Here is an 11,539-nt window from a genome sequence, read left to right as displayed (position 1 = left end):
AATAATAGTTAGAGATGAAATAAATTACAAAATTGTAAAGCAATGATATTTTAATACTATATAAAATTCTTCTTGTTTAGAATATTTACATTATTCTTTAGTATCATGCATTTAACTTTTATTATGAGATATTCAAACGTTTAAAAAGAACAGTTATTAAAATGTTACCTGATTTTCAATAAACATATTTTTAAGAACAGGTAGATGTTAAATGTTACATTCTATTTTATGAACAGTTAAATTAAGATTATTTAAAAAAAAATTATTTTTACCTGAAAAGATAAATCCATAGAACTTACATATTTACAGAGAGAATATGTAGATATTGATTTCTCTTTTTTAATTGTATTGAAATTTATTTATATATAATATTCTACAAATTCTTAAATTGTTCTGATAATGAATGATGAAGAATTCCACAAATTCTTAAATTGGCTTGTAGCTCTTTTTTCACATAATTTTTGTAATTATAATTATTGAACTTTAGATTAATTTTATATATTTATTTAAATTGTTCTGATCTGATAATGAACGTTCCTATAAATAAATTTATACGAAAGAATCACGTTTCTCGAACACGCGATATAGAACGACATTATCAGCGTATCGTGTCCTTTGTAAATATTGGCGTAGCGTTTCTCGACGCGTCTCAAAGTGAAGAAATGGTTCGCGAGCTCTCGCACCAAGCATTTAATTAAATTTGCATAGGTACTCTTCGGACTTCGGGATTTGTCCTCATGGAGGATGGGTTATCGTCCATAATTCTCAGTTATGTGCTGAAACGCAATTATGATTTCTCTCTCTCTCTCTCTCTCTCTCTCTCTCTCTCTCTCTCTCTCTCTCTTACAATGCATCAGACTCAGCAACGGGGCAGTCGCGATTAAAAAAATTCACAAGAGCGATTGCGCATTACGCGTAGAGTGCAGCTACGGCTTAAATCACGTGTATATAAATGAGCTTATCCTCCCTATAGCGTGGCCATAGCAAATTAGCATTCGCTTTTAATTTTCCTTTGCATTTTAACTCACTTTCTATTTTTCTGATTGCGCGTTGTGTCGCATGGCGTCATGCACGTCGAAGAGCGGTTTCCGCACTAGTAGGACGAAAGCCCAGGAATCACGAACGCATAGTGAACGGGATGATAATGAAACTTCATAATACATGGCGAATCACGGAAAAGCGGCGCGGGTAATTAAACGCAACAAATGCGAAGTCACGTATTTTTAAGAGACGCGATTAACGTTTGCATCTCCGCGCCACGAAGATAAGCGTCGTGAGAATATAAAGCGGTGGATTTATGCACGAACGCTAATTGATGTAAACGTATTAGTTACCCGCCGCGAGTCGCTAAAGATGTAAAGAGGATTGCCTAAAGCACAGTCTACAATTGCGTAAATGTAGTAATTGTAGTTGTCAGAAAAAAATCTCAGGTAGCAGTCTGTCATTATTTTGATGTCAATATTTGGTCACAATTGGTCACTGACGTCAATTAAGTGTATCCGACGTTAATTTTAACATACCAATAAGTCTTTGCAATAATGACGTGGTGTAAACGTCAAATTTATCATTTTAATTATAGTTATTTACATATGTACACAATTAAAGAATTTATTATTATTGATATATATACAGGAAGTCTCTACGAAAGTCGTTTGAAATATCTCATTGCTTTATTAATTTTATAAAAAAATGTTTCAGATGAAATTTATGTATATGTATGTCGATAATCACGACCGTATATGTGGATATTAAAATAATCAACCATTTTTTTTTATGCATTAGAGATAATAGAAGATTTACACACACACACACACACACACACACACACACACACACACACACAGTGCGACAAAAAATTTTTCTTTTTTTCTCCAAAGTGCGATATAGTGGCTGTATTCCAAAATTTACTGTCAGAACTGAAAATCTATAATGCACGTAACATAAACTATAGGTTTTTCAATAAATTTTGAAACACAACCAGTATATTTCCTAAAAGTTTTTCCGCGCTGAACGATCAGCAGAACTTGCCTAAAACGTCAGGATTTTAAGTAAAATTGAAATGAAAGGGGCAAAAAATGCATTTTTAGCCATATTTAACATTTTTTAAATAGAAAAAAAAATAGATTTCTAAATAAATTAAAGAGTGTGAAAGTGTAATTCAAGAGTTTTCAAACAAACTTTGTTTCATGATTTTACGACTTTTATTAATCAAATTATAACTGTTCGAATTTCAGCTTTTTTGTAACATTATAAACCATAAGTTTACAATTTTAGCTATACATAGACACACACATATATACACGCACTAACACCATGCATAAGTATATATCTTTCTTGAAAATTTTATAGAAAGTCCAAAAATTCAAATAGTAATAACTTTATAAATTAAAAAATGTCAAATTGTGAAACAAAACTCGTTAAAAAGCTCTTGAATTATACTTTCAGGTGTTGTTGAGTTTATTTAGAGACCAGTTCTTATTTTGGCGCAAAAAATGTTACAGATTACTATTTTTGGACCATTTCTATTTACTAAAAATCTTGACATGCTAAAAAAATTCTGCTGGTATCACATTCGCAAAAAAATCTTCGGGAAATATATTATACACTTCTGAGATATTTTTTTTGCTGCACTGTTATGGATCATGTACCTGTATTAAAGTGATCAGGAAGGACAAAACTGTACTGTACATCTGAAAAAATATACTCTCATTACTTAATGAAAATTATTTGTGTTAAATTATATAGAACAATAAATGTAAAAGATTTTTATACAAAAAATAGCAATAAAAATAAACAAATTCAATTAATTGAGAAGTGATTCTAGTATAATGTTTTCATTTAGATGTTTATGTAATTTACAGGATTGAATGTAGAAGTGTTCGTTCTATTATATGTATACATTTATTACATGCTTACAATTTATTTAATGTAGGACGTACCTGGCGTATGAAATTATATCCATAGTAGAACCGTCCCATGCCAAATTTTATCTCCCTGACTTTTATTTGCAATATAAATTGTAAAATCTAATTGAAATTAAATAATTGAATAAAACGTTAAATATATACTACCTCTTATGAAAGTTCAGATACACGCATAAATTCTATTAAATAATCATATAAAAAATTAAGACACTGTTATAAAACATCAATTGTGTTACATTATTAGATTTCAAAGGAGCGACCTTATTCCTTAAATTAAATAATATTAAATTTTAAACACTATTAGGAATCTTTATTTTGGACTGCTTATTATGTGAGAAATGTAATCAATACTAGAAAAATGCCTATTACGATGGAAGCTGGATCTTCATTGCTTTAAAATTATTTAATCTTGAATTACTAATATATACTATATATGTACTTGTATATATACCATATTGTAAACATATTTTGTTATTTTTAACTTCAATATGTGTCAGAATCAATCCATTTTTCAGTTTCTGAATAAATAGTGTTCATATTAATAATTAAGTTTTACACAAATTTAATATGCTTTCTTGAATTGATTTTATTAGTTTAGTTAAGTTAATGGCACATTGAGAAAAATTAGTGGTGATCTATAGAAATGATTGAAAAGAATTTAAATTGGATATAATTCAGCATTATGGATTTAACAGTATATTCTTCTATGCATTTTAGATTGCTTGAATGTATAACGCTAATTGCAAAAGTTTTATAAAATATTGTCTATTTTAGTAGGACATTTATAGTGTAATCAATAAATTTTTCGAATATTTGCTTTTGCATATAAAATAAAAAATGATTAATAGAATTTTTTCTTGCCTACTATAATTATGACGTTAGTATATGTTTAAGTATCCTAACTCATTTTAAATGATAACACAATTGCTGTTTTATAATGTACCAATTTTTCATTCGATAAAATGTGTGCAAACGTTTAAACTTCCATTAAAGCAGCTATTAAAATTACATATAGAATAATTAAAATCTTGCTACATAAAATCTTATTGGAATTATTATATTTACCTGGTCACGTAACTCCTTATCGAGATTATAATTGGACAATTTGTGAAGAATTGCTACTGTCTCGTTTATCTAAAATTGTTTTAAAACAATATGAAAGTTTTTAATAAAATTAAAAATTTTGCACCCAAAAGGTTGCGCTATTTTATGGAATAAAACTTCGATATTTGTAATTTTAATGTTGCAAAGTTGTTGCTTGTGCTTATAATTCTAGTTGTAAATATTTACTAATGGTTCAATTTTTCTGTACCTTATAGTAAACAGTTTGACATACGTAGTTCAATGTGAGAAATAAGATGCTAAGCAGAATTAAATAAAGATAGTTATATATAATTTCTGACAAAGATCGATTTAATAATATTGCCTGTTTATATTTGAGTAAAACATACATATCGATACTGATATATGTACTTTCTAAAAACATCCACAACATTTGACATAACATTGATATTTTAAACACCTTGTTTAGTTTGCGAGATATAAGACATAGTTGTAGATGGACGTGCCTGTAAAGAAATCATAATTATTATAATTAATGAAATCAAAAAGTGACATACAAGAAGTACTAACAACAAACAAAATATATTTTTGGTAAATATATATATATATATTGTAGAAAAGGGACGTCACTTCCGGTAACATTGACCTTGACATATGTTAAGGTCATGATCTTGAGTGATCTCCAACGGATTTTAAGTGGCGATCGCTATTTGTTGAGAAGTTATTAACAAAAAAGTTTAAAAAATGATGTTTCTTTTTTATTATATAAAATATTCTATTTTAAAATATTTTACGACTTGACTTGATCTTGTCGATGCCACTCAAGGTCAAACGGATGTATCAGTGAAAATATCATTTCAAAAACTACAACTTTTGTCTGAAATATTTTTCTCAAAAATGCTTTGCTTTCGAGTTATTCGTCCATTTTCAGACTTGTGATATATTCTATACAAAAATGAAAACTACGTTATTTTTTTTACGATTTTCTTCAAAACAAAGCAAAAGTGAGTATATCCTAGACCTTTTTTTTTAGTTTATCGATTCCCTATAGGAATATGCTCCCGAAGTTTTTACTTTTAAATTCCAAACATCCTGTACACACACACACACACACGCGCGCGCGCTCGCGCACGTATATTACTATAGACAGTTGAGGCACTCTGTATAAACATGCATACATACGCGGGGGTGCGTGTATAACATTTAAAAAAAATTACATCATTATCCATATATATTGTTTGTGATCCTCAGTTTCTGTTATTCGTTGACACACTAAAATGGATCTGTCTTGTCTTCTATAATCCGCATTATTTTCGTAAAGATCAAAGTATAGTACATGTAAACGATCATTGACTTGATGAAATTTGGAGCTTATATATCTGAATTGAGTAAGAGGGATTTAGTTATTTTTTTTATCAAAATTGATATATATTTTATATATATATATACTAAATACGGATATATTTCAATTGCGTTAATAAATATTTAAAGCCAGAATAAATTAGAATTGTTGTTTTTTATGTTTTATTATATTTTTTATTTAATTTATATGTATAATATAATAGAATGAATTTTTATCTTTTTCCCAATTAAAATTATCTTATGTACATTCTTTATAATTGTAATAATAAAATATAATACTGATAAAATATTATATATAATTACAGTACTTAAATAGTTTAAAAAAAATCTTTAGATGTTTTATTTACAGACTGCAAACATTTTGATGCACATGCCAATAAAAAATTGCTTACATAATTAATGTTTCTATATTTACTAACCCAATGATAGTTCCCCAAATTAGGGCATTTAAGATATGTACATAAGTCGGATAATTTATCACAAAAAATTCACAAATATTAATGAGATTTACGTCATAAATAAAGTAAAATCCTGATGACTGATAAAAAATATTTATAATCCATCCAATTACTATACTAATTATCCATTTACGCAGCCGTTGGTAATTCTTTGGCGCACCGATTGCTTCTATTGTGTCGTCCACTAAGGAAAGTTCATGTAAGCATATTTTCAATTCCTTTAAAAAATCATATTAATCGATTATGCGACATAAATGGAAATTTTATATTTGAATAAAAATTATTATTGTAATGTATATAAAAAATGTGATACATAAAGAGTTACAAGAAAGATTGGTACTTGAGATATAAGATTTGAAAATGTTATGTTAAAGGCTAATTTGATAAAGTAATATAAATGCAAATATTAATTTTATCAAACATATTTTGTTTACATTAAATAATAATGTAAATATTAAAATTCGGTTAAAAAACTTTTTATAAATACTCCGCACATCTTATGAAAACTGGATATCAGTCAAATTGTTTTTTTTACATTTTAATATTTATTTTGTAGCTTATGTAAACTGTATGTAAGCTGATTAAAATTCTTTACGGGCACAAATCTTCAAATGTCTTAGTTTTTATTTTAGGATTTTTAGAAAGTTTTTGTATTTTATATTAATAAGTACAAAAAAATGAAATAAATCTTTTTTACTACACTTGTATATGTATTAATGGTATCTTTGTATTTAGTTTTAGTTTTACGCACCCGTCCTTAGAATTACACAAATTGAATGACATAGGCGTAATGGGCGTTTCATTCCTTTGAGATGCGTAGTTTACATGAGTTCTCTTGTTTCTCACAAAACGGAGTGCTTGATTTTTGTAAGTCTCCTTGTCATTTTGGAAATTCTAACATGCTTCTTGGAATTAAAAGATAAAACTTTTTTTGTGGATGTTTTATACTGTAATATTTTTCGAAATATTGAAAAATATGATAAATACATTTTTCGTGATATTATGTCCGACAGATTTTTCTGTGACATATATGTGTACAGTACATATTCATGATGTATCTACATACAGTATTAATATAACTAATATTGATATAAAGATTTATTTCGATTATTTTTCTGTATAAAATGCGATAATCTTCCAAAGGTTCTGAAGTAAAATCTAACACAAGGCATTTAGAGGTTTTGTGTTCACGAAAACTTTTAATCAGCTTGATATAAGCTAAAAAATATTAAAATTTGAGGCAATTTGACAGAAAAGCATTTTCTATAAGATTTGTGTGGGATTCTTTGCATTTACTTATAATTGTGAAATCAAAATACCTTTAATGCTCTTAATAAAAGAATAATTAAAGAAAGGTTGAAAAATTTTAAAATATCAAGTAATATTAAGGACTATGAGTATATTTAAGAACTTTTACCTTAAAATAAAAGATGCTAACAAGTATCGTTGTAATCGCGGTGATCAATATTATGCTATTTACCAAGGCAGGTATTACTTGATTAAGCTGGTATTGCGTAATATGTTGTAGAATAGGAGTGTAACGTGGATAGTAAACGTAGTAGGTAAAAAAGCTCCATATGGCCAAAATGTAGAGGCAAGAGACATACGGCCTAGGATGTTCAGGAGGATACTCGAACAAACCCAAACCGCAGAACGAACTAATGATTAACAATGGTGCCAGCATTCTTTGTAGCGTCTTTATCATAGTTTTCAAGCAGTCGTTGACAAGTAATTTGAATTAATTCTTGTTGCACGAGACACAAACGTTAACACTTTTTATACGATTGTCAGAAATAGTTCTTACAGATCCTCTAGAAACTTTATGAGAATTATTGTAAGATGCTTATATTGGAGGATAAAATATGCAAATAAACTAAAAAATACTGAGTGACAGAATAAATATACTGATGATCTAGATTAGCTTGCTTATTTCTCGTGGGATTTTTTTTTACGTGTTTATTATTACAAAGCATAAATGACTATAAATGTAAATATTCTTGCAATATTATCTCTTTATACTCTATGTTTTTATATTATTTCTTTATACTAGGTTTCAAGTTGTTCAATGGCTTTTTATTTATGACACTTTTAATGACGTGTCACGAGTCTCATTGCACGAGCAGGAAAAGTAGAGCGATAAGATATAAGCAACTCTATATTAAGAAAAAAGATTATAAATATGAATTTTAAAGATTGTTTAAGTATCGCAAGAACTTAATTTCGCGATGGATCCGTGAAACTCGACGTTGCATCCTTAATCCATAATCAGAACGCCGATATGTAAGTGCTGATTCGGGAAGGACGATCGACAGAAGAACAAGATATAATGTACAGCTACGAAGCGGGCGCGGATCAATAATAACTCTGATTTGTGTCGCATTGCTCTTCCATTTTTTTGAGGTATATTAATTGATAGTGTGTATAAGAAGTGAGACTCGATTGAGTGTAATGTTAAAGTTATTTATTACGAAGAATATACATATATTGATTAATGTCAGTGTCAAATATTTTACTTAATGTACATATAATAATAATAACAATTATTTTATTGTGTATTAAGAAATTACAGAATATACATACAAATGGCATCAGCAAAACTGCTGCTACTAAACCTCTCAGAAAACAAAACGAATTACAAATTACGAATCATAGAAATGAGACGATACATGAAAGCATATCTTGTTTAATAAATAACGCGATAAAATTATCCTCGGGCAGTAAATCAAGACAATAGAAGATAAAAATGCTTAAAGTATAAATGCAAGAAGGCATAATTAAAATATTAGCAAACGCAGAATTATTACAGAGCATACAGAGACATTAAAATACAATAAAAATAATAATGTTGAAATATATACAGTTAAGATCTGAGTGTATATAAGATTATAGAGTCATTATGAACTTTGCGACAACAGAGTGAAACAAAGGAAATAAAGAGAAAGAACGGATGAAAGAGGGTAACATGTAAAATTTTGTGGCAATATAGAAAAACATAATGTTTTACTTTGTAATTAAGAATCTGTTTCATCGACATTGATCGAATTTAGCCATCGCTCCAGCATCCCCAATCATATTCCGTTTTCATCGATCTTTTTACATCGCGTCTTATTATTATCCTATCTTTTTAAAATAAAATCGCTTGATTGACTAACGAATGAGAATGTAACTTAATATCTACAAATATTAATTAAGAATATCTGATGGATATATCTTGAAGTATTTTTAGATGTCGGGTGTTGATCCGTACGTAACTGAAGGATAAACATGGAATATTAATGGGGATGTGATTAATTCCTGTCCTCTCTCTGAGATGATTAATTATCCGTTTATTAGATACTCATAGAAGATGGGATGATTCTAGGATGTCATTAGGTACACGCAAGTTTCCTTCATTTGAAATATATTTACGAAAAATATTATCCTAATCTTTTACAACACTCAAAGGTGCTACAAAAATTAATAAAATAAGGCGGTCTTAATTCTTCGCGAAGGGGTTCCTCGTGATGTAATTTTGCAAAAATGCGCAGAAAAAATTCAGCTATAAACTTCTCTAATGTTACGAAAATTTTATGGTAGCAATTTACTGCTATATTTCTAGCATTTTAATAAAAATAAGAGTTACTGGAGTATAATGAATCATAAAACAATAATGTAAAATATAAAAAATTAACAATGCAATATAATTTAATATATATTAGTTTGGTGTGTAAGACTATAAATACATTATAATATGTTTATTGCAAGCGAGTATTTTTTAACAGAACATTAACGATGAACAGCATACCAGCTAGCGCTGTTAAAATGCCAATTGCAGCGACGAACAAATTTATCTAAATCAACTTAAACTCCGCATAGTGCAAATAACGAACGTATTCAATTTATGAAACTCGCAGCTGCGTTTGTGTGAACAGAGAATAAAGAATAAAGAATAATTAAGACAAGAATCTTTTGCCTCTCCCCCTCTCGAAGTATTTCTTGGGAATTGTTGGTAAAATAAATACTGAAAACTTTGCATGCGGCTATTCGATTTAAGATCTTTGGTCTCGATTTATCATTATTTCTTTTTATTGGTAACTGTTTTCATCAATATGAGATACGACGAGACTGACAGCCAGAGATTGGAGCTATTGGAATTTCTCTATCAGATGACTCGGTCTGTGTGCTGTTTCCACCAGCTGAGAGCAGTTCGAGAAAAAACATTCGATGCATTTTAATTTTTCATTATGCACTTATTACGAAGTGCGTTGATGTGAAAATTACTTTTATCTTCAAGGATAATTATTTAATCTTTAGAGAGCGGGGATAATTGTTTAATCTTTAGAGAGCGGAGACCTATTTTTTAAATTTTATAGGTTTTCTTCGAGTAAGATTTGTTACAATATATTCATTGTTTAATTTATTGTATTCTTTGTGTCAAAATATGAAACTATTTCAGCGCCACTAGTAGTTTTCCCGTCCTAAAGATTAAATCACTTTTATTCAGGTTATTGTTGACAGATCCATCGTTTGAATTGATTGAATTTCTTTTTTGTAGTTTCAATTATTTCTGTCTCCGAAGCTCGTGTTTTTACTATGAAATTGTTCGCACCGATAGGGTAAATTTACCTTGGCACTATTTTTCGACAGCGAGCAACGAACTGTTTGGGTTACGTGACCGAACTGGCCTAACAATGTACGCATAACATCTCTTTTTTTCCTCCGTCTAATCTCAATGAATAAAAATAATCAATTTTCAAAGGGTAATGTTGGCACGAAAAGATTTCGAAGACGGAATTTCACGCGTTAAAACATGTACAGTTTTTGTTTCGAAAACGGACATGAATTCTGAAAGTTTCATAGAAATCGTGAAAAGCTTATACGTTGACCTGCACCTGTATCTCTGAACCAGAAGGTTCGTTATTTATGAAAACCTGCGCTATTTTACGGGGCGAACCGCTGCTATAGTGCGGTTTTCGAGTTTACGGTATTTCATTTAAGCGACACGTCCACTCTTTTTCGTCCTTTTGCTAACGGTAGTCGTACGTTTCCAATGGCGACGACCGAATGGCTGTTTACCGCAGATGTTTCCCCCTTTTTACGAGGACTCTTCCAGCGTCCACGGTTTTTCCACATTTTCGTCCGGAAGGAACCTTCCGTTAGTTCGTGGTGCGGCTTTTTTCAGATGGTCGATAGAAACACGTACTGTTGCTCCACTAATGCCGATGGGTCACTAGATCCGGCACTGTTTTGTCATATGACTTTTTTTACTTCTATAACATTAACGCACGTTGAAGAGAGTGTCATTGTCGCCATTTTCTCTTTTTTCGAGCGAAGGGGTTTGACTGATGTTGAGTTTATAAAGAAAGATTTGAAGGGCAGAATAATTAATGCCTAAAATATCTTATTTATAAAGCGTAAGATTAATTTATTATAATATTATATAATTAAACAGTTCAATATATTGATTTAACAAGATTTAACCTCTGCCAAGTTAGATTTCGAAAACAAAATTGGTACTTTGATTGTAAATCCTGATAGATAAATTTTTATCTATAAAAAATAAATAAAATACAATTTGACTTCTCTAGTAAAAATTCGTTGTTAAAATATATACTTTCATAAGTATATAAGAATTTTTCAGATTTTAGTATCCAAAAGAACATAAAAATCTGAATTAAAACTCAAAAATCCAGGCCGGAAGACGTAAAATTTCACAAAATCGATAGAGAATTAATTGATAATTTTTAGATGATT

Source organism: Trachymyrmex septentrionalis, unplaced genomic scaffold, assembly GCF_001594115.1.
Source record: "Trachymyrmex septentrionalis isolate Tsep2-gDNA-1 unplaced genomic scaffold, Tsep1.0 scaffold8, whole genome shotgun sequence".
Lineage (NCBI taxonomy): Eukaryota > Metazoa > Arthropoda > Insecta > Hymenoptera > Formicidae > Trachymyrmex > Trachymyrmex septentrionalis.
Note: the sequence above shows the minus strand (reverse complement) of the source record.